We start from the raw sequence: 24,186 nt of genomic DNA, 5'->3' as shown, positions 1-24,186 counted from the left end.
CTGATAGTGATTGATTGTGGCCATAGGTAGGTCATTCATGCTCCAGTGGATGATCCTACTACATACCTACAAACACTATCAGCAGTAATTGTTCTTGGTGCTTTACAAAAGAAGATAGGAAGTAGAGTAAGAAATGTGCTGGTGGGGATCTGGGAGGAGTCGGGAGTTGACATTGTTGGGGATCTCTGCTCTGGTCTCACAGTCCCCCATTCTAAACTCTGCCCAGATGTTTGGCTAGGAACCCTGCCTCACTCCTCCCATTCTGTACCCAGCTCCTCAGAAATCCCACCAAGGGCCAGCCCCTACACCTACCAAAGCCAATCAAGGCCACTTCTACAGGGTATTTAAGACCTGCCACCCCTGATTTTCTCTTCTGTCTTTCTGAGAGTCACCCAGGAGTTTCTTTGCTGTATTTATTAAACCTGGTTTTATTAATTTGGCTGGATATGAATTACTGACTAATGATGACTTTTGCAAAATACTTATCATGCATGATCAGAAAAAGAACACTAAAAAGAAATCCCACACTAGCTCAGAATTGAGTATAATAAAGAGTTATTTATTTAGGGGTAGACTCGCAGATCACAATCCTCTGCACGAACTGGGAACAGGAACCGAATCACACCGCTGGAAGAGAGGCCAGACATGTGCTTTACATTGTGTGCTATACATTTATAGTATAAAAGGCAACTCCCAAGTGGGCGCATAACTTAAAGACTCTTGGCTGTAGGAATTCTTACAGCAATAATCAAAATACATTCTCTTTATGTATGACATTTTCAAAGAATAACTGAAAACTTATTTTGAAAGGTGAAAAAATTGATGTGTGTTCCCCTATTTAGAATTTAGAGGCTGACTGTCACTGCTATTTTGCTTGTGAGTATATCAATTTGTTCTTTAATGGTGAAGAATATTTAATAGTACAGCTATGTGACAAGCAGCTCAGGCTCTCTCAAAGCCTATGACCAAATCTATATCCCTTTGTATCATGCTAATATGGTTGAGAGAGTAGTCTAGAATTTTCCAGTATCCTCAAAATCACCTCCTAAGCACACAGCACAGGTGCCCTCTGCTTTCAGATCCTTAATCTACTTAGGAGGTAGAACCTGTAACAAGATGAGGCTCACAGATCTGCTTCAAACACCTGACTCTGCTGTCTTTTCTTGCTATCTCTATTTTCTTATTAATGTTATTTTATATCTTTTTGCAGTGTCTGGATGGGTGTTTCTAGCTTCTTTGAGTTTTATTCAGAGCACTAGAAGGGGTGTAAATAGATTATTAAAGTGACATGAAAACTATTCAAAGCAAAGAGATTCTGTAAATTAGAAAAGAATACACTGTAGCATCAGGAGGCTGAAGACATGGCTCAGTAGTTAAGAACATTTGCTGCTTGTCAGGTGGTGGTGCCCCATGCCTTTAAACTCAGCTGTGGGGAGGCAGGCAGAGGCAGGGGCAGGGGCAGAGGCAGGGGCAGGGGCAGAGGCAGGGGCAGGGGCAGGGGCAGGGGCAGAGGCAGGGGCAGAGGCAGGTGGATCCCTGTGAGTTCAAGGCCAGCCTGGGCTACAGAGCTAGTTCCAGGACAGCTAATATGGTTGCATAGAGAAATCTTTATCGAGAAACAACACAAAACAAAACAAAGAACACTTGCTGCTCTCCTAAAATACCTAAGTTCAGTTTCTGTCTTGTCTTCTTCTGGCCTCTTAGGGGTTAAAAAAACACAAATATATACATAAATAAGAGATAAAAAAAAATCTTTACAAAAAGTGTGACAGCAGACCACATGACTGAGGGTACTCAAGTTTCCCAGTTTTTATTGAGAACTTATTTTCTATAAGACTCAAGAGAAGGAGTAGTTTGTTACTAAGTGGCATACGTTGACTGGTTCTTTACTTTTACTGACAGATTGCATTATATAGCCACTTCCCTACTGTGCACAGCTCTTTGACAATGTATATTATTCTAATTATATGCATGCCCTCTTATGCAAAGATTTAAGATGTGAATAGGAGCATCAACCTAAAAGTTTACTTTGAGAAGAGTATGCCTTATTGTTCATGTACCCAAACCCAGTCTAGTCCACATTAGTCCATTTCCCACACTTCCAGGATTAGGACCCAGGATGTGCTTGAATAGAACTGAGACATTATCAAAGAGTTGCCAACAGGAGCAACTTTATTTCATTGCTTAAAGCATGTATACTGCAACTCAGTGTAAGTAGATGTTTTAGGGTGGTAGGTAACTGGTTGCTGGGTGTATTTTTCAGCAACATATTACATTCAGGAAGGGAGCTCAGACATCAAGTACATTGTTAAGAGACAGACAGGCACATGTCCCAAAGTTGAATCCCAAGTTGGTAAGCAATGCCTTGTGCTTCCAAAACTCACTTTGTGTACAGAGGGCAAGAGCTTCTGGTTGCATAAAAAATGTGCTTTTAAAACGCAGAAGTGTTTATCTAAAACCGTTCTGTCTATTATGAGCTCCAAGCACCAATTTAAAAAACTTGAATATCATTTATTTTTCTCACTACTTATGCAATAAAAATGTTACTGCTAGAGCAACCTGAAAAAGTTGTAGTTTCTGGACCAGGGCAGACAACATGCTAAATGAACAAATATGTACAAACCAGTAATTATAGCTCATTATTATTTTAAACCAAAATAATTTTACAAAATCAACATCATGTTTTATAAATATCTTATTTTTATATGCTTTTAAATTTTTTTTATTTTTTGAGATTATAATATAACTACAACATTTCTCCCTTTTCTTTCCTCCCTCCACATCCTTCATACTCCTTCCCATTCTGCCTCAAATTCATGGCCTCTTTTCTTAATAACTGCTTTGGCATGCTTACACATCTATGTCTTTATCCATGATTATGTACATGTACATTCTTAAATATAATCTCCTTAGTTCCTACAGTATTATTTGTATGCGTGTTTTCAAAGTCGATCTGTCAACAATAGACAACTAATCGGTGTGCTATTCCATGATTAATACCACCTCTCACACTCCCAACTTTCCACAGTTGCCGGTCGTTCTTTCTGCAGTGTTGAGACTAGAATTTTGTCTCTCTGGATCTTGTTCAGGTCTTTGGCAAGTAAACATATAATATTACAAAAGATCTTAAGTACAATAGCATGTCAGAGGTCAGGAAACAATATAATATTATTTTCCATTCTCTGAATTCTTTCTGCCCCCTCTTCATAGATGTTAATCACTGAAGGTTTGAACAAAGAGGGTATTTTTAAGCAGCCCTGTTTTCCAAATACTATAATATAAGCAATATAATAGTAAAGATCTTCTTATGTTTGTGCCTCTCGATCTTCTTAGCACCTCAAACATAACAGACACATGACAGGTACATTAAGAGCTACTATTTGTTTGAGTAAAATATTTCCTCATTTTTCCCTAAAAGATAGATATAACATAGAATATTACCATAGAATAGCATACAAAGAAGTACTTTATTATTGTAATATTACTATTTTATTCATTATTGTAAGAGAATGATTAAGACAAGTGATAAAACAGGTTATGCAATCCATTCTCTTGCTAAATGAATCACCGCAGTTATTTATGGAAAACTTAATGTCTTGGCAGAGTCATTACAAGAAGTGATTGTCCTTGGGGACCTAATAATAATCCTCTAGATAGAAATTATTGTTTCTGCATAAGAGGGAAAGGAAAGCCGGAGTGGGGATCACTGCTGAATCTTACTCCACTATAGCCTTAGCAAGTAGGCCATCTAACTGTTCAGCTGGTGAGAGAAGAAACAGTACTTTTCTGCCTTCATTGATAAGTTAATCAGTGCTCCACAAAATACTTTCATAAGTAAACTCCATGATAGATAGGCACTGGTTTTGAATCATGAGATGAAATTTTCTGAGGAAAAGTAATGTCCCATTGGATATATATATATATATATATATATATATATATATATATATATATATAATCAATGAAATGGATTCCATTTTTATGTGCAAGCATGTTATTGGCATTTAATAACTGTGTAACGATCAATTCAATGAATGAACATTTTCAGCTTTGTAAAAAAAGATAATAGCTATGTATATTCTTATTCTATAGTTAATAGATCCTGAAGACATGTAGTTGTTATTTACTTGATTAACTTAGATTATATTGATACAGTGTACATGGCATACAGTGCCAGAAAATAAAATGATAAATTAGAATCACATTAAAATTATGCTGTTGTGATTTTTGAGTCTATTTGTATGCCAGATTCAGAAACAATAAACCAAATAAAGAATTTCTTCTAAGACTTAACCCATTGAACCAACAGTTTATTAGGGCTACTCGAAAAGCATGGGTAAAGAGTAATTTCCAAGAATATGGGGGAAGTATTACTTACAGAAGCACAGCAGAGGAGATACTTTAAGGAGCACAGGTGATTCCGCCATTATTATTTTAACAAGCTGCTATACTAGAGTCCTCTGTGAAACCTGCAAGTAGGTTAATTGCTGCATGATAATGCTCTTGTCTACAGTAAAGTTTTGTCATTCCTATTGGTTTAATAAAATACTGATTGACCAGTAGCCAGGTAAGAAGTATATGCAGAGATACCAACTAGGAGAACTCTGGGAAAAAGAAAGGCAGAGTCAGTAGTAATCCAGAAACAGAGAAAACAAGATGAGAATGCCTTACTGAGAAAAGGTACCAATCCACTTGGGTGGCTGAACATAGGTAAGAATTATGGGTTAATTTAAATTGCAAAAGGTAGTTACTAATAAACTTGAAGAATAGACAAAACAGTTTATAATTAATATAAGTCTCTGTATGCTTATTTATGACTGAATGGCTTTGGGACAAGACAGAAAAAAAACTTCCATCTACAAATGGCAACAAATAAGGGGCCTGAACCCTCAACCCTGAAATTAAAAGTATGCTCTACTGACTGAATTAGATTTGTAGATGGAAGTTCTACACCCAGAACAGTCCAAAACTGCTGATTTAGATAATCCAGCCTCACAGAATACTCCAGTCAGGATTTGACAATAATCCTAATTTTTTGGGTCCCCATAAGATCAGCCCCCACAATCAGCAAGAAGTAGCCTAGAAAACGAGACCCACATTCCTAAAAAAATGGATTATGGATGTTTGTCTTTGTGTAGAGTGTTAGTGACAAGTTGTTACAGATAATGGTCAGGAAAAAGAGCGAAACAAAGGAGATTAGATTTAGTATTGTTTTGAAAAGAAAAAAAGGGGGAAATGCTATGGGATTGTGCTCTTGTATGCTAAAAGATTTTTCACTTGCATTGGTTTAATAAAATGCTGATTGGCCAGTAGTCAAGCAGGAAGTACAGAAAGGGCAACTAGACTAAGAACATTCTGGAAAAGAGGAAAGGCAGAGGATCAGTTGTAAGAGGTATTTATTAATAAGCCTTAACAATAGACCAAAGAGTTTATGATTAATATAAACCTTTGTATATTTATTTGGGACTGAATAACTGTGGGACCTGATGGGACAAAAACTTCCATCTACAGTTCACCACTGAAGAATCCCATCTACATCCCTTTCTTCCTTCCCCACATCCAGTCCCTGTGTATACAAACTTCAGAGAAGGGTTTTGTGAGATTTGTATGTCTCAAAAGTTTTGTAAATATCCCCTATTTCCATAGAGAAACATTCATATAGGGATGAAATAGCTAAACATTGTATGCCTTAGATATCAAGAAGAGGAGAAAAATGTACACAGTGGATCACTCTAAAAGCCATGGGAGATTGAACATTTATTAGTCCTAAATAAAATAAGGATAAAATAAGATAAATTCTTAGGATCTGGGAGATACTACAGTAATAAAAGAAGCATTCCATGAGCAAAAGTCATTCACATTACATAGCTACCTCATCAGTAGACAAACTGTAGAATATGGAAAATCCAGAACTTTAAATCAGAAAGCTATGAACCATTCATAGGTACATAACTGCAACCATTCCTGACAAGGTGCATTATAGGGTCTTCAGACAGTGATGCTAAGTAAAATCTTACAATCCAGCTATTTCAATACCACTTATATGAGTTGGTTTATGATTGACATCTGTGGCAGTAGTTATCACTCTTCCCTGACACCAGGACAATAAAAGATCATTATATCTCTTCAGTGTGTTCACCTTCTTGCTCTATTCTATTTAGACTACTGGTCTCTACACAATATAGCCCTAAGAAACATTAAATTTGTCTCCGAGTTATCCCTGGCCCTCCTTCTTGCCGATTTGCTCTGTTGTCGATGCAGACTGCTCACTCAGCCTCTTGTATATAACAAGAAATGCTGATAGCACAAAGATGGAGGATTGCAGCACAGACAAAAAGAAGCATAGCAGAAGGAAGATTGTTTGCCTTTTGCTTAGCCTCCTTCTTGATTTGCCTGTCTCTGTTGCTGCTGATTTCTTCACTGACATCAGAGCCAGCATTCTCAAAGCTTCTGTCCTTGACCAAGGAAGGACCAGTGACTCTCCAGGAATCTACGTGTCTCAGCACCAGATTAGAATTGCTGAGGCACCTAGACTTATGATTGAGCTTTTACCAGGTTCTCAGTCTCTCAAGTATGAAACAACTGTTATTTCTTTTTAAACATAAGCTGATTCAATAAATTTGTTATCTTCTTTTGCAAGGAGGCTGCTTGCTTGTTTCCTGGCAGCTCAGCAGCTCAGACCTCGAATAATCACACAGAAACTATATTATTTAAATCACTGCTTGGCCCATTAGCTCTAGTTTCTTATTGGCTAACTCTTACATATTAATTTAACCCATTTCTATTAATCTGTGTGTCACCACAAGTCTGGGAAAAGTTCCAGCATCTATCTCTGGTGGGGCAACATGGCTTTTTTCTAACTCTTTTTCTTTCTCCCTGCATTTAGTTTAGTTTTCCCTGCCTAACTCTGTTCATTGAACAGGCCCAAGACAGTTTCTTTATTAACCAATGGTATTCATAGCATACAGAGGAGAATCCCACATCAATGCTCATGTAATATTCACTCACCCGTACTATTCCCTTAAAGCTGTGACTAATAGGCTGATCTTTACAATCATCTTTGCAGTGTGTCTGTGTTGTCACAAAATACTTTGAATGGACAGACTCAGGTTTGGGTTTTCCTGAAATGCCCTCTGCCAAAGACATTAGTCCATTAGTTTCCAATTTAGCCTCAGGCAGATTCTTAGAATGAGGGCAGAAGGCAGCTAGATTGTTTGCCAAAATACCATGAGAATGGCCTCTGTCCCCAGTGCTCATATAGACTTTGCTCTGAATACTCATAAGCTGCCGCTCTACAAAAAAAAAAAAAAAGAAAGAAAGAAAAGAAAGAAAAACAATTCCACAGTCCAAAGTCCCAAAGCTTTCCACAGTCCTCCTCAAACGTGGTTAACTTATTCACAGCGATATCATGTTTCCTGGTACCAACTTCTGCCTCGGTTACTTTTCTATAAATGAAATTAAACACTATGATCAAGGGAATTTATAAAAGAAAGAATTTAACTGGGCTGTGGCTCCTCGAGGTTGAATTCACTGATGGTGGAGACGATCAGACTGGCAGAAGAGACAGCAGGTAGGTGACACAACAGCTGAGAGCCGACAGCTTGAACATCAGGCAGGAAACAGAGAAGGCAATGGTCATGGCACATGATTTTTGAAGCTTCAGTGTCCTCACCTAGTGGCGTACCTTCTCAAACAAAGCCACAAGCCTAATCCTCACCAAACAGTTCCATCGACAGGGAACCAATTATTCAAACATGTGAGTCTATTGGGTCGTTTTAATTTAAATAGCCTCAACCTCAAAATTCTTACATTTTTAAACAGCACTCCCCAAACTGTCAGTAATCTAACACACACACACACACACACACACACACACCTGTCATTAAGTCATCTTAAATTTTGCATTCAAATTTTAAAATATCATGGTCATATCTGACAATATATAAAGTAGCCTAACCCCACTTAAACATAACTATTTTGAGTTCTAATTACAATTTGTTAGTCTTTTCCAATATAAATAATGCACATTATTGGAAAATTCTATTGTTGTAAACACCTCCATTTCCCACCCCTTACTTTTGCACATATCTATTTCAAATTCTTAGAAATAGAAGTTATTTCAAATTTCATGTTTTCTAAAATCTAGTAATATTTGCACATAACTAACAAGGGATTTAGGAGATATGATCTCAGACTAAATACAAAATTGATTTATATTACATACACATTTTATACCTTTAGCTTAAAATTAGTTTTATGTAACATATTTTAATGCAGGTATGTTTTTCCAGTGATGAGTCACAGTACAATAAGTTCAGATAAAGTATTTTTTATTTATTGACTGATATTAACAGTCAGAAAGTTTCAGATTTAGGGGTAATATACATGTTTTGACTTTTGGATTATAAATAATCATTCTGTAGTATAGGAGATAGCTAGTATCTCCCAAGTATACTTCTTACATGCTGTCTTATTTTTGTTAGATAATTTGGACATAGTTTGTAAACAGTGAATTTGAGGTGGCTAATGTATTTAGCAAGAGAACTCCAATGTGAATGAAAAAGTAAATCCCACTCACCTATTATCACACGTGATATCTCAGATTTACTCTGACTCCTATACTTATAATTATAGCACAAAGTTCTCTATTACTTTGTTAATAGATATTTAAAGCTCTTCACAGAAATTGGTATCATTTTCTGTCTTCTCTACTGGGATTAGAAAGCTCTAACTCAATGCAGAAAATATCTTCTTAATGGAGAAATCAGAATGAACAAAGATGTTTTATCAAAACAAAATCATTACATTTAATATCAGTAAGCTTTAGGAATTAGTTCTTTTCTAAGAAACACAAATGTTGGTTTTAAAGCCAATTTCAAACAAACACAATGAACTAATACTTGATTATATGTGAATATCTGAAGTTATTTGAAGATTTGCATTATAAAAAATTCTTGGTTATGCTTAGAACAGAAAACAACTGTCTCTCCACTGAATCATGTGACATTTTCAGTGGTCCTTAAATACTCACCAGTAGGTGGCCCTGCACTGACATAAAACAACTGGCAGAGTATTTTTTGAGGTGGGAATAGCTAGAGACAGAGCAACTGTGGTCCTTGGACAGGTAAACGGGCTATAAGTACCACAGGCTGCAAGCTTTGATCCAGTTTCAGGTGCATACGAAGTGTTGCTGGTATATTTAAGTGGGGTAGGGCATCAGTGAGGACACCTGACTCAAACTGTTTTGAAGCAAAAGTAAGCTCACCCTTCAGAAAAGCAGAATTCTTGGAAGAGAGAGGTCCAAGTTCACTGTTTGGGTATGCTGTAACCCATACTAAACATAACAGAAGGACTAGCTGGTACTAAAATCAGAGGCTTGGCTACGGAAGACAGTGTTGTTTTGTTTCTGAAGATAGCCCTGACTTGCTTCAAACTGATGATCTTCTGGCCTGAACCTCTTCAGCTTAAGAATTGAACATCAGTAAGACAGCTTATGTTATAAAACTTCATGTGCCTGGCGGTAGTGGCGCACGCCTTTATTCCCAGCACTAGACAGAGGCAAGCAGATCTCTGTGAGTTTGATGCCAGCCTGGGCTACAAGAGCTAATTCCAGGACAGTCTCCAAAGCTACAAAGAAACCCTATCTCAAAAAAAAAAAAAAAAAAAAACCTTTATGCAATGGAAAAGGGAAATTGATGCTAGCTCTAGACCCAGATGACCTGGCTCTGGGGCAATTACCTATGCACTACCATCTATCTGGCAAATATTCGTTCCTTTTTGTGCTATGATTTTCATATTTTAAATAAAAATGGTAGTTAATAAGAACTAGAAATGTCTGTGCAAAAAATCTGCACCTAGCTTGTAACACCCGATTCTGTGTTACCCCTCGGTACAGTTCGCGCGCCACTGTACCTTACGCAAGTCGGACAAGGGCCTGGAGATTGAAAGAACACACAAGAGACCTGGGTCATTCGAAAGGAGATCAGCCGAATGCCATTTATTTAGCCTTTGGGAAAATCTTAAATACCCCACTCCTGCCCAAGGAATTCCACCCAGGCAGGTGGGAAATTACCATATCTAACTGCTGCACAAGGACTCCCACCTAGGCAGGTGGGAAATTACCATACCAACAATAGAGTCAACAATGCCCTACAACAAATCACCAGGCGGGGCAGAGGGAGCACAGGAACAAACAGGATGCTTAGTCATCTGACCAGAAACCGTCCTCAAGGTGAGCCCCTGGAACAAGGGCAGACCCGGGCCCTACACTAGCTGATAGATTATATCCATTATAAAAATAAAATCATCAAAAATGTCACTTTTCTCTTAATTAGCACAGAATCAGTGGAAGACAAAGAAAGTATCTGAAACACAGTTTGGTTTCTTAAGTCTCACCATGTAGAACATAATGGAATCTAGATTTAAATGCATGATTATAAGCTCTGACTGCAGATCATTTTCTTCAGCTGACTAATCAGCCTGCCTTAGATTGTTCCATTGCTCTTATACTAACTTTAAACTTTAAAACGACTCACCTACACTAATTGCAAAGTTTCCATGCTATATGCCAAACCTCGTCCTACATCAGGAACTTCCCGATTACTTGCTAATATGTACTTTGCTGATGCTAAATCTATTCCATCTCTAAGTGAAGGCTGTAATTACTAGATCTTTGCAAGATGTTTCTGTGACTTTCTTTTTACAAGGACAATTTTGTTTCATGTGGACATATAATATTTTCCTCAAACATAAAACATGTTAAAGGCTACTTAGTAAAGCATCAAGATACAGGATTTTTTTAAAGATAGCATTTTATTAAAGGATAGACTTTTGCCTGTTTGTCTTTTGAGACAGCGTATCCCGATGTAACAACTCTGGCTGTTCTGGAACTCTCTCTGTGGACTAGACTGACCTAAACTCACAGAGATCCACCTCTCTCTACCTCTTGAATACTGAAATTACAGATGTATACCACCACTACCTGTCCGATAAAAGATATTTTTAATTGATAACAATTTATCTGAAGTTTATCATGAAACCATAGTCTCATGTCCTAAAGACAATGCCAAGAAGTTTAATTGTCAAAGAACATTTGGTTTGGGAAATACTTGAGAAGTTGTGAGAAGCAAGCTCACTTATTTCCATAACTATTATTTCCCAGTCTGCTATTCCTCAAAGTAGAAGGATGAGAGGAGAAGGCGAACAGAGAAAGATGATGGGGAAGCCTTGGGAATGGCCTGCAGATAAAATGAAATGTCTGGATGAAATAGCACAATAGCTGTGATTTTCTTCTAAGTAAAGTGCTATTTATACTATTCATTATTAATCCATGTCTGCAAATCTATGATTTTATTATAGTCATTAAGTATTACTGTTCCAGGTCCCTCATCTAATATCTCTACGTCTCCAGATTTCTCCCGTGTAAATAGAACCCTGAACATAACAATCTCAATTCAATAAGAATATTTTGCATTTCCTATTTTTCTTTCTCATCCAGCATTTTTGTGAACAACCAGCTGGGAAGTATAAGACAGTCAAAGGCAGGCAGCAATCCATGAGGACACCGGCCTATACCCTGCAAAAATACAAATTCCATACACAGTAAGACAGCTCAAGTTATTTCAAAATGCCTTTCCCCGAAATACTGACTCACTGCTGAAGAGAAAGGGTTAAGTGACATCACACTGCAGAAATCTAGCAGACACCTCCCTCATGAAGGAATCAGAGCAAATATCCACTATTAAATTATTCAAGACTTGTGCATAGGAGAAGACACAAGGAGGACACATTGCCATTGCTTCCATATGCTATGAATCTAATTGTGAGGTAACAACAGACAAGCAAAATAGGACATTCTACAGAATTCTTGGCCTCTAATTTTCCAAAGTACAGTCGTCCATAATGGCACAAGATGACTTTTTTGCAGTGAAGAACACTAGTGCCTTACACGATTGTATTCATTTCCTGTAAAGGATATGACCGACAAACCTGATAAGACTTTAATGAGTCTAGAGACAAGGTGATAGCAATTTCTGGCTTGTGGAAATTTTATATTAAACTAAATTATTCTGTGGTGTGGTGACAGGGTAGGTATCACGACATTATCTTATTAACAAATACTTTAGAGAAGGGCATTGTACTGTGCTCCCTATTTTTCTATGTTTATGACTATTTTAAAACAAAGATAAATAAATTAAAAATATAAAATAGCATCAAGTTTTATGATCAAAGTGTTCCCTGAATAAATATTGGTTCTGTCTCATGCTTTTATCTGTTGTTGTTTACTTTTGTCAAAATGATTATTCAGCCACTGTCATTTATTTTGACTGCTTTAAGTCTGTGCTATCTGAATAACATGAGGTGATATGGCAACTATTCATAGAATACAGCAAGTTTTGCATTAGTCAGTATGGAAAAGTACTGTAAGCATTATTTACCTGTGTTAGAAAAAAAAAAGAAGAAAGGGGTGAAGAACATCTGACTCCCAAAAGCCATCTGTGCAAGACGTCTCTACCATCATTGGGAGCACGGCAGTTCAGGGCATCCTTCAGTTCAGAGAAAGCAAAGTTGTGGTGAAATATTGGGGGAAAAAGATGGTTCCAGAAAATAGCTTTCTGATTATTGGGCATATTTGTCTTAATATAGCTCACGTAGGGAATTTCAATGGAAAAGTCAAGCTTAGAAATAAAAAAGACTCTAAAATCTGACCTATATTGAATACTTAATAATTTAAAATGACACTGTTTCAAGCTCTTTAACAACAATGGCAACAGCTGTGGCTTATACTTGAGATAGCCAGAGGCAAGGAAGAGAGATCTTTCCAACCTGACAAATTGTGATAGAAAAGGACAGAAGAGCCATTTTCTACTTTTACCTCACTCAGTCAGGGCCCTCCAAGGAACTGGGTACAGTAACTAAATCACTTACCAGGTGAAACTCATGCCTCTGGTAGACGTTTTTGAATCCTGATATTGGACCCCCAGGCTGAATACAGAAAAAGCAATGCTGACCACATTCATTTCTTTCATTCTGTTAGCCTAGCTTATCAGAGTTGAGATGGACTATTGCATTTATTTAATATTTCACAAACAAGAGCTTCGGACCTCAAAGTTGTTAGAGAGACAGAAATTGCAATCTCATCATTATGAGATCAATTCATGAACTGTAATCTTTACTCAAAGGCAAAGGTCAATTTTCCAAAAGACATTCTGTTACAAAGAAGTGTTTAAAGAACATTTTGAGGAAAAGAAACTGCAAGACCAAGCATGTGGATAAATCAATGGCTATGTTGTTGTCTAGTGTGAATATAAAAATAAATAGGATCTCAAACACTATTCACAAATTTACTTACAAATACAAAATAATATGAATACAAACTAAGATTAAGCAAGAATAATTTATTTTAGGTTATGAAAATATTATAAACTCTCTGAATAATTTTAATTAGACTTTCATGAATCTTCTTTGCATTTTGCAATTGGTTTACAAATACAGAGGGAAATCCCTGCCTCTAATTTAGTAACTTTCTGGGCATGTTTGAGAACAGTGGAAAATCAGAAAGTGAGCATTATAGGCAATTTAATGCTATAAAATATCAGATCAGTTTCTTTTGTTTAAAGGTTTAAAATTAATCATTTCTAAATGTCTTTTTTGATCTCAAATTTCAGCAAATATACTTAATCATCACTTCTGTTATGAACTCATGAAAAGAGAGCAATTTATTCTCACATGGCTTCTCAACACTGCTTGACTACCTTTTTTCTGCTGTGCTACATTACATTTTATGGTGTGGAGGTGGCACTGGGCCTGTTATGTGTTGTGGTATATGTAGCTGTTAGTGTATGTTTGCTCACACATGTGCATGGGTTCATGTGTCCGTGTGAATATATAGTCGGAAAGGTAGGGTCTGTGTCTAAATGAATCAAAAGCTCATAAATTGGGTTAGACTGACTAACCAATGAGTTTCAGGGATCTACCTGTCATTGCCGCACCCCTCATCCCTATCCACCACCACCCATCAACACTGTACCCCCATTGCTCATATTGTAGCACACACCACCATGCCCAGCCTTTGCAGTGAGCTCTGTTATTGCAACTCTGATTCTTATGCTTGTAATGCAGGCTCTCTACTGACTGAGCCATCTCCCCATCCTAAGTTTACCTACATTTTAACAGTGTGTGTGTTTTAATGGATTCCATTTTAGGACCGGACTGAGATTATACAGGGCACACAAGGTTGTCAAGCAGCACCAATACTTTACATGACATAGAAAAATGCATTTCTTGTCTCTTGAGTTGCTTGCAGTCTGAATATTGGACAATATTGGATATCTCTAACAGTTGAAAGAACACCAAAGTTCTTTATCGATGCAAATACTTCACATCCTGGAGCCACTGTGGAATGAATTGTTTAGAATTTGGAATTCATCTAGTCAAGCTTAGAGACAAGACAAGCCTTGGTTTCAGAGATCTTTCACACCCATATAGTTTTATTGACATTCATTTAGGAAGACCCAATCTAATGGATAAAATCACAGTGTAAGGCTAAAACAACCGTTATGGTGGTAGTTATATTTAAAGAAAAAATTTATTAAATCACTAAGATTATTATTTGAGTATAAAAGGGTAAATCCTAAGAATCCACTTTCATGCATTATTTGTTTAAAGTACTGGATATCAAAATATGCAAGTTCTACATGCAGACTACACAGAAAATCCTGCAAACTCTTAATTTTTATGTATCAACTTTCTCTTACCTTATGTGTACCATGTACATTTAATTTATGCCCCATTGTTAAGCTATAAATAATGTAAATAGTCAAGTTATAATAATTGGGTAATCATGTGAGTGAATGGCAATATAAATGAACTATAATTGGCATTTCAATCTATCTATATATTAAAAATATGTGCCTTATCTGGCTTTGCACACACAGTAGTTTAAGAAGTTCACAAGTTTTAAAGTTTCAAAATAAGTTCACAAAGATAAAAAGCTATTCTAAAAGTATCATTAGCCCCTGCATCAAATATTTTTGACTGAAATGTCCCAGTGTTAACCTTAGAATCTCCATGAGAAAGAATGTGATGTTGAAGAGCTAATAGCAATGTAAACTTCGGCTTATTTTCAGAAAAGCGATCTGATCTCTAAGGAAAATATGCACAGCTACAACCTAATGTGGCTGAGGTACACTATCTGTAAGCAGAACTCTCAGATCATGGTAAACTTGAACCACCTCTCTACAACAGCCTATATGGTCAAGCAGAAATGATACCGCTGAACAGAGAAATTAATCACACCTGTACATCTAAAGACCATTTAAAAGCACAACACTGGATGATACATGCCCCTCATAGACTCAGGTACTTAAACGGTTGGTCAGCAGTTGGCAGAGATCTTTGGGGAGGTTAAGGCGGTATGAAACATTACCGAGAAAGCACGTCACTGGCATTGGGCTTTGAGAGGTCAAAGCCTTGTGACACTTTTCAGTTCACTCTGCTTCATGCTTTTGTTTAAATATATGCTCTCTCAGCTTCCTCTTCCTGCCACTCACTTCGGCTGTGTTTGTGGATGTTCGATCACACTGTGAATCTCAGTTTGCATTTCCATTATTAAATAAATTAACTTTCGGTCTGGAGGCTTCATTACCAACTAGTTGCCAGGAAGTAATCATTGAGTGCCAGAGGGCATCCGGCAGAGATAGAGACACACCGGAAGTAGTGGTGTGAGGTTTGGAGTGGTGCAGCTTTGTGCAGTTTGGTGTAGCCAAAGCGCGAGTCTTGGGTGGCTGCCAGCAAGGAGAGAGAGTTGGCTAGTTGTTACTCAGCCTCTCTGAGTTCACAGGTTTTTGCCCCAGCCTTTGAATCTCGACTCTTATTCAAAATTAGAAAGATAGAAATTTAGTTAAAGTTGCCTTTAACTGCAGTGACAGGACCAGTGCCTGCGGGAAAACTCTCACCAGTCTGTGGCCTCAGCAACCACACTGCGGCTAGAGGCGGTCCAGTAACTACGGAGTTGTACTTGCTGGCTGAGATAGACTTAGAGCGAGGTGCCGAAATTAAAACAACTTGCTTCCATGTCTCTAGTCCACTGTGATAATTTTTTTTTTTTTTGGTCTCTCTGAAACAACAGGTCAGATTAAACGTTTTTCTTCCATAAGTCGCCTTTGGTCACACTGTTTTATAACAGCAACAGAAAAGTAACAAATACACAGGATACACTGCTTTTTCAGAGGACTCAACTTTGGTTCCCAGGACCCACAAAAGGAGGCTAACAACCCGTCTGTCCAATTCCAGTGAATCCAACACTGTCTTCTAGCTGCCACAAGCAACCGTACTCTCTCTCTCTCTCTCTCTCTCTCTCTCTCTCTCTCTCTCTCTCTCTCTCTCTCTCTCTCTCTCTCTCACACACACACACACACACACACAAGCCAAACCATATCACACACCAAACACATCACATTGATACACCCCACACTCATATCACACACACATACCTCTTACACCCCACTTACACACACACATCACACACACACACACACACACACCACTTACACCACTCTTACACACACATCACACATACAGCCCCCAACACATCAGACATACACTACATATACACACACAATACACATATCACATATAGCACAGGTATACACACATATTAATTAGCATAGCACACACATGCATGTTAAATAAATATTTAAAAACACAACAGAATAATAATAACTAATTTGGATTTGCAGCAATGGTATCATATAAAGTCACAAGTAATCAGACTCCTGAGTTTTAGTCTTATTATTCGGGTTCAGTCTTTCTCTTTACAGTACTTCCACCTGTCATGTTCTGCCTGTTGTTGGCTTGCTTGCTTGCTTGTTTATGCTTTAGTTTTAGCCTCGGAGAATTAAAAAGGGAAAAACTGGGCTTAAATCAATACCAGACTCTCAAAATTCTCCAGTGCTATACTAAGAGGATGGTGTTTACTAAGTATTGATTTGATGCGAACAATTAGAAGATTAAGAATCTTCCAAAACAGTAGAGACAAAAATGCAATAGCTTGCAGCCATTTTTAAGCTGTGCGAGAAGAAAGGAGCCACTTGAAGGAAAAAAAAAAAAAAACAAATAGTGCAAGACAAATAGAGCATTGCAAACCAAAAGTGTCCAGATCAAGTTAACTCAAATCAGTAAGTGTAGTAACTTTGCCAGACAAAAAACAATTGTATTTTAACAGAATTTCTCTTTTCTACATCTTTCTCTCATGTGAACACAAATGTAGACATAGAAGTTTGCAGCAAGAATAATCAAATGCAAGAAAGTACTCTGTGTTTTGCTTCCAGTAAGTAACCCCTTTCCATTTTTAAGACTTACTTTAACTAACTTATGTTATGTGTGTAGGGCATGGAGCGTGGAGGGGTGCACATGCAGGCACATGCACATACATTCGAAACTTCCCAGAAACCAGAGGAGGATACAAAGCCATTTGAAGCTGGAGTTACAGATAACTGTGAGCTGCCTGATGTGAGTGCGGGGAACTGAGCTCAGATCCTCCAGCTGTGCATCAAGTTCTCTTAAGCACAGAGGCATCTTAGTGGCCCATGCTTATCTTTCCTCATCCTCCTCCCTTCTTTCTGACTTACAGAAACACATGATGACCAGACCATAAGCAGCTCTGTTGAACATGATAACTTTGATTTCTAGACTAAATCTTGAGGAGCACAAAGCAGCAAATCAAGAAGCCTGTGGCTTCTTCACCCAGGAAGTCCAATTTAGCCCTTGAATACTTCTGTTTTGGGTTTTGTTTCTATAGGTTGTGCACTGCATTAGAAATATGGTTTCTGTTGCTTAAGGAAAGAGGTCAACACCCCCTTACGCAGGAGATGCTTTAGTTTCCAGGGTCAAAATAAAATGGAAAAATAAACAGCAGTGTAGGTGGACATGATGCCTGAATAGAGGAAGAAAGGTACTACTAGAGACAAGTCACAGCAGACCCTGGATAAAGAGGAAGTCAGAATGAGCCATGATATTGGGCCCAAAAATGTTGCTGAAAGCCCTTGAAGTTTCAGGAAGGAGACTGAAGTCAATAAAGAATGTAGCTTAATACCCAAGAAACACTAAACACTCCATGCCAACATCTGTTGAAAAGCAGGTGGTGAATTGAATATAGAGTCACACCAAAAACATACAGGGGATGAGATAACTTCATAATGAAAAGAAGTCAATTTAGCTTTTAATTTATGAGGTTGAATGTGGAGTGGTCTCGGGGAAGTTTAAACGGGTCTGTGGCAATGGAACCTGTGTGTAAGGCAAAGATCACACTTTGAGACAGGAAGTCATAAATTAATCTGGTTCCCAAATTTATCTTACAACACCTCATCATTGAGAGAACTCAGGGGTTCGGTAAGGGTTGCCTTAAAGCCTCTCAAAGGAAGCTCCTCCACTGATTTAAAATGTTTGTCCTAGCTCCCACAACCTCTCAACACTGCCACGCCAGAGAAACCAGGGTCTCAGTTCAACACTGAGAGGGTACACTCAAGTCTAACCTGCTGCTAAGAATAAAGCATTTCACAAAACAACATGGCAGTAGAAGGGTGATTAGTATCTACCCATGGGGAAACATTTATCGCACTCCACACTGAAGCTGTTCCACGTGACTCCTTTTGTGGCAGAATCAAACTGCTCTCCTAAACATTCTCAATTTAGTTTCAGTCGCCCAATATTGATTAATGATAGCTAAGGACAGAAGTAGCAAAGGAAAAACTATGAGTTTTAGTTGTACAGATTCAATCAGAAATAAATCTTCAAGCTAAACCTGGAAAGTGAAGAGGAGCTTTGTGAAATTACAGCTTATGAAGAATGGCTCTTGCCAGTCACCTTTAAACCCAGTCAGCCAGCTAATTAAACTTACAGTTTCTTAAATGTTTCTAGCAAACAGAATCCACATAGCAATATACTTTTATGTTTTTCCTGTAATTTACAGAAAAATACATTTATAACTATTTTTCACAGCCAACAATGGATTTGTAAGCTCTGATTCCCATATCTATAAAAAAACAACCTAGGAGAATTACTTTAGTGTGTGTGTTATGTGTGTGTGTGTTTGTGTGTTCTCAAGGATTTACAGATGCTATAAAAGAGTTGTCTTTATAGAATTGTTTATGAATAAAAATTTTACAATCTATTAAAAGAGGAAATATAACATACAAGAGTTAATTTTATCCAACTATTGAGAATAAACCAATTAGATTTGGTGTAATATCAGCTAAAATTTGAAGAATTATTTAGACACTAGAAATAAGATAAGGACAAGGTTTTTCCTAATGGGAGAATGTTTGGGCTCACCTGAGATTACACAAAATTTTGAGGGTCATAACTTCCAATTGAATTCCTGCCTTAGACAGCACCCAGAGAGCCCCAAAGTAACAGTGGATAATTAAAGCCACAGGAATCCAAGTTTCCTATGTTCCCTGATCTCCTGTTGGTGAACATAAACCAGGACCATGCTGTTCGTGGGTCTTGGATGTTGGAGATGTTGATGATCTTGAAGGTGAGTCTTTTACTTTTAAGAAGAAAATTATTAATACAGATGACACATCTGAATAATTAATAAAAATAGAAAGGTTTACTATGAAAGTGTTTAACCACTAAAGTGAATGTTTGCTTGTCTTTGACTATGAGTGAATGTGTATATATATATATATATATATATATATATATATATATATATATACACACACACGTGTGTGTGTGTGTATGTGTGTCAGCACATCATATAGAAACTCATAAATATTTACTGATGGAATATTGAGAGTGGTAAAAAATGGTCTTCTCAGTGGAAGAATCCCCTAATTAATTATATATACATACACATGCATGTTTACACAGATGCAAGTTTATCTGTATATGTATATATTTATGTGTGTATATATGTATGTATATGTATATATGTAACAACACTGAAAAAAGGAAGCATTAGATTTGAGAAAGATCAAAAGGTACATTGGTTGGGTTGCAGGAAGAAAAAAGAAGAGAGAATGATAAAATTACATTATAATTTTAAAACTAAAATAGTTTTTATGAAAATGCCTTTGAAATGGCAATTGTTAACACTAAAATGGTTATAAAATATTACAAATATTTAACAGCTATTTCACACCAATTAAATTAGTTCTTGGGAATGGAGACCAAATATTGAAAGTTTTGAGCTCCCCAGCTCTTTCTAATGCAGATTAAGATTGAAAGTCAATTAAGTTTTAACTAATACCCTCAAAAGAATTTATATTTACAGAGATTTATTAATTTTAGATAGTAATGAATGGTACCAGGTTCACGTTTTCCTTGAGTCATTTGTTAATGGTTCTCCCTTGAGTTATGGATAGTCTCAGTAAGAAGCAACATATCTACATTCCGAAGTGGAAAGACTCAGGAAACCTTTAGATTCCTCTGTATAAACTACTTTGCATTTCAAATGATTAGTGAGTTCATGACTATGAATTTCACAGAGCATACATCTTCATAAGTCATAGATCTGAGAACCTATAAGATCTGCTTCCTGCCCAATAGTTTTTTTGTATCGTTTTCATTTCAAGATTCAACTCCTTGAAGGAGGAATCTTTGTGAGAAAGCAACTTTGTACTTAAAGTAATTAAAGTTTTCTTGTCACTCTTGAACTAATAAATCCATCCACTGTTCACCTATAGATGTTAATGTTCTGTTAGGGTCCTGTGTGTTACCCAACAGAACAGTATGCCACTATTAGATGGGATACCTTCATTGAAGGATCCAACATCAAGAATATTTAAAAAAAAGAGAGAAAGTAAACTATCTGTACCTTTTAAACTTACTGTAAATTCTCAAAAAAAAAAATCATGCTGTGTCTAAGTACTCAACAAAAGAGTTTGAGGAAGTAAGGGTTGTCTATGGCTCATAGTCTGTGGGTAGATTTCAAAACTGTGATGAAGGCATGGCAGAAGGAGTACAAGGTAATTATTCACATTGCATCCAGTCAGGAAGAAGAGATGAATAGATGCTGTTCTTCAGCTTATATTTTCCTTTTACTCAGAATGAGATCCTAGCCCACGGAATGATACATTCCCCATTCCACCTAGCTCCTTCTACTTCGATTCACCTAGTTTAGAACTGCTCTCACTGGCGTGCTCAGGAGTTCAACACCTGGGAATTTTGAATCTGTAAACTTTTGTTGTCAATATCAACCATCACACACACACACACACACACACCAAATCGATTTCAATTTTCAGCTTTTCCTGATTATTGGCCTGTTTTCTGGATACTTCTCTTTGACTAAGCAAAAGGAAGATTCTAGGTATCTCTTACATTCTTTTCTACTGTCTTCTATAATCCCATTGTTGTGTTACATTGCACAAATAAAGAAAAGCTTAACAATCTATGGATTGAGCCTATTTTTTCTTTTATAACAAGTACAAATTATCCAAATGATAAAGAACTCTTATTAAATACTCCACTTTTAAAGTCAAGGTCTTTTGTCATTGTTTCATGGCCAGCATCTCAACATCTCCATAAACATATACCCACTCTTCTCCGAGGGAAGCCATACCACATTTTGGATAGAATTTACTGGGAGCCCATTCTGTGTTTGGAGAAGAATGTTGACATTTCCATGATCATTCTACAAAGGAAAGTTTCAGATAGAATTCTTGGCATGCTAATCTGAAACAGACCTGACCACGTCTACAGAGAACAAGGGGAGATGCCCTGGAAAATATTTTAGAGTGTCTGGAAATCTAAGATTGTTGAGATGATGACAGGTGAGCGTGTGATCCTACGGAAACAACCTCGGAATCGCTCCTGCTCTCACCTCTCTAGTATGTGTTTTATAATAGAGATCACTTAGAATATATTTGGCCATTGCAAAAGTACCAATAATGATAGTCATTTTTGTATGACAGAAACGTTGAACTTACTCCTGACTGAAATTTTGCCTGCTCTCTGAAGAGTTAATGGTTTGTGTATATTAAGTGTGTGTTGAAAGAGTGTAAGTGTGTGTGACTATGAGTTGTCTGCAGAGGCCAGAAGAGGGAATGAGATCCCCTGGGTCAAAAAATATTGGTGATTATGAGCTGATAACTTCATCCATTGGGAGCTTAACCCACTTTTTTAAGGTCAGTAAATATTCAACAGTTGAGCCATGTCCTCACTGAATTATTATATATTTTCACAGTATCACTGCAGTTCCCTTCACCTACAAGCCCTTGCTCAACACCACCCTCTGGGGCTGTCTCTAATACTCGTCACATTTTCAAACCACACATAGAAGTAAAATAATTTGTGTGCTTTCCCTCCCCCCTGAAACACAGGAGATAATAGTAATTAGTTTGACTTGGCTATTTTACAGTGTGTGCATATTTCTAAAGATCTTGTTGTAAACAATGAATATATTTATTTCATCTATAATTAAAATATTTTTTTAAAGTTATAAACATATTTGGTTGTAAACAAACAGTTGATTCTTGCATGCAAGTGTGTCTTGTCAGTGCCCATCCTGATCAGGAAGAATCATGAGGACAGATCACACAGCTTGTGGTGGCAATGCTAGTCCTCCTAAAGAATGGGAGGTTCTCTGAAGAAACTTGAAGCTTGTTTGTAGCATGAATAATAAAAACTGAGAGAGAGAGATTGGAATTCAATCCAAAAACCAGAAAAGCAAAGCAGCAAAGCCACTAGAAAAGTTTTACTTTTATCAAGTCTAGGTGACCCCAGACTAAGCAGATTAAGCCTCTCTCTCATCTCATTTCATATTCCCTCAGGTGCTGGGATTAAAGGCGTATGACCCCCTAGTACTGGGATTAGAATTGTAGGCCACCACCACCTGGATTTTCTTCTTCATTGATTTTCTGTAGTCCAGGGTAGCCTTGAACTCTTAGAGATCCATCTGTTTCTGTCTCCCAAATCCTGGGATTAACGGAGTACTCCACCACTGCCTGGCTTCTAGTGGCTTAGCTTTGCTCCAGTCTTCAGGCAAGTTTTATTTACTAAAACACAAATAATATACCACAATACTTGATTGAAAGCGCTGAAGTATAGTGTTCCACCCCCCAGAGAGCTACGTGCGATGGACTACTTCCACATTTCAGGTGAGCATAAATATAATGCATTTGCATATAATTCCTCTGTCCCTTGAAGCCTTGTTTTCAATTGCTGACACTCTTGAAAATTATGAAACACACAGGGACAGTTGATTTATTTTTCTCCCCTGAGACAGATATGTATTACTTGTTTATTATTTTATTTATTTGATCTTCAATGACCATACATTAAGATCTAACTTTACTGTATTGGCCTTAGCTGAACTACGCAAACTTTGCTGAATTAAACTTTCTTCCTACAATATGCTTTTACTTAAAATATCTCACTACTGGAAACATTGAAATTCAACTCAGAATTCAACACCAATTTCACCAATTTCAGTTTCACTTTGTTGATGTCCCTATGTCCCTTATAAGTCCCGTTGCCACACTTCATGAATGTTTCCTCATGAATTTTAAAATTCGATTTATCCATTTTCATTTTTCATACCTCTGTCAATGACATTGCCCTACTTGAAATTGAAGAGCAATTCAATCCCTCTTCACCCCTCTGTAATGGATTTAATACCTGCGTTTTGCATAGGGTTTATTTGGCTACTCTAGCCATCCAAATGTCTTATTTCATTTCCAGAGCTTATTTTATACATTGTTCTTCTGACATCTTTCTGACTTCAGCAGGAAGCAGCATCACTTTGCAAAGTATGCTAAGGTGATGTAATATTATATTTCTGTGACATATTCATAAGTGTAGAAGAACAGGGAAGAGGGAGATCAATGAAAGATATTTATAATACTGATTTATTTCAAGCTAAAACTAAAATCTGCATTTCTAGATATAAGTTTCAACTTTTTTGAACATTAAAATCATGCAAACATCTGGGTAAGAATGAATATTTTCTAACAAAAAGCAGATAAATATGTTTCCAGTTACAAACTTCTTGATGGAGGCAAGAATGGGGAAAAAAAAAGCAATTGCTGATCAGTCCTGCACCCAAGATGCAGCTGTGTAAGTATAAAATTGATTAATTATAGAACACAAAATTGTCTGTGCTTTCAGGAATCAGATGCACATATAGGTAAGACTTTGTAATTGTGCTATTTCCCGGAGAGATCAGCTTAAAAAACAAGT

General features: G+C 37.1%; 1 long non-coding RNA gene across 1 annotated transcript in view; it reads right to left on the bottom strand.

The window, feature by feature from the left end:
- LOC119823133 overlaps positions 1 to 13,026 on the bottom strand; it is a 108,889-nt gene extending 95,863 nt beyond the window's left edge. Inside the window, exon 1 of the long non-coding RNA XR_005286905.1 lies at positions 12,928 to 13,026. This is a non-coding gene — a long non-coding RNA (uncharacterized LOC119823133). The remainder of the gene's footprint in view (positions 1 to 12,927) is intronic.
- Between the last annotated feature and the right edge of the window lie 11,160 nt (positions 13,027 to 24,186).

The sequence above is a fragment of the Arvicola amphibius genome, chromosome 9 (assembly GCF_903992535.2).
Source record: "Arvicola amphibius chromosome 9, mArvAmp1.2, whole genome shotgun sequence".
Taxonomy (NCBI): domain Eukaryota; kingdom Metazoa; phylum Chordata; class Mammalia; order Rodentia; family Cricetidae; genus Arvicola; species Arvicola amphibius.
Note: the sequence above shows the minus strand (reverse complement) of the source record. Positions and strands in the feature narration are given on the sequence as shown.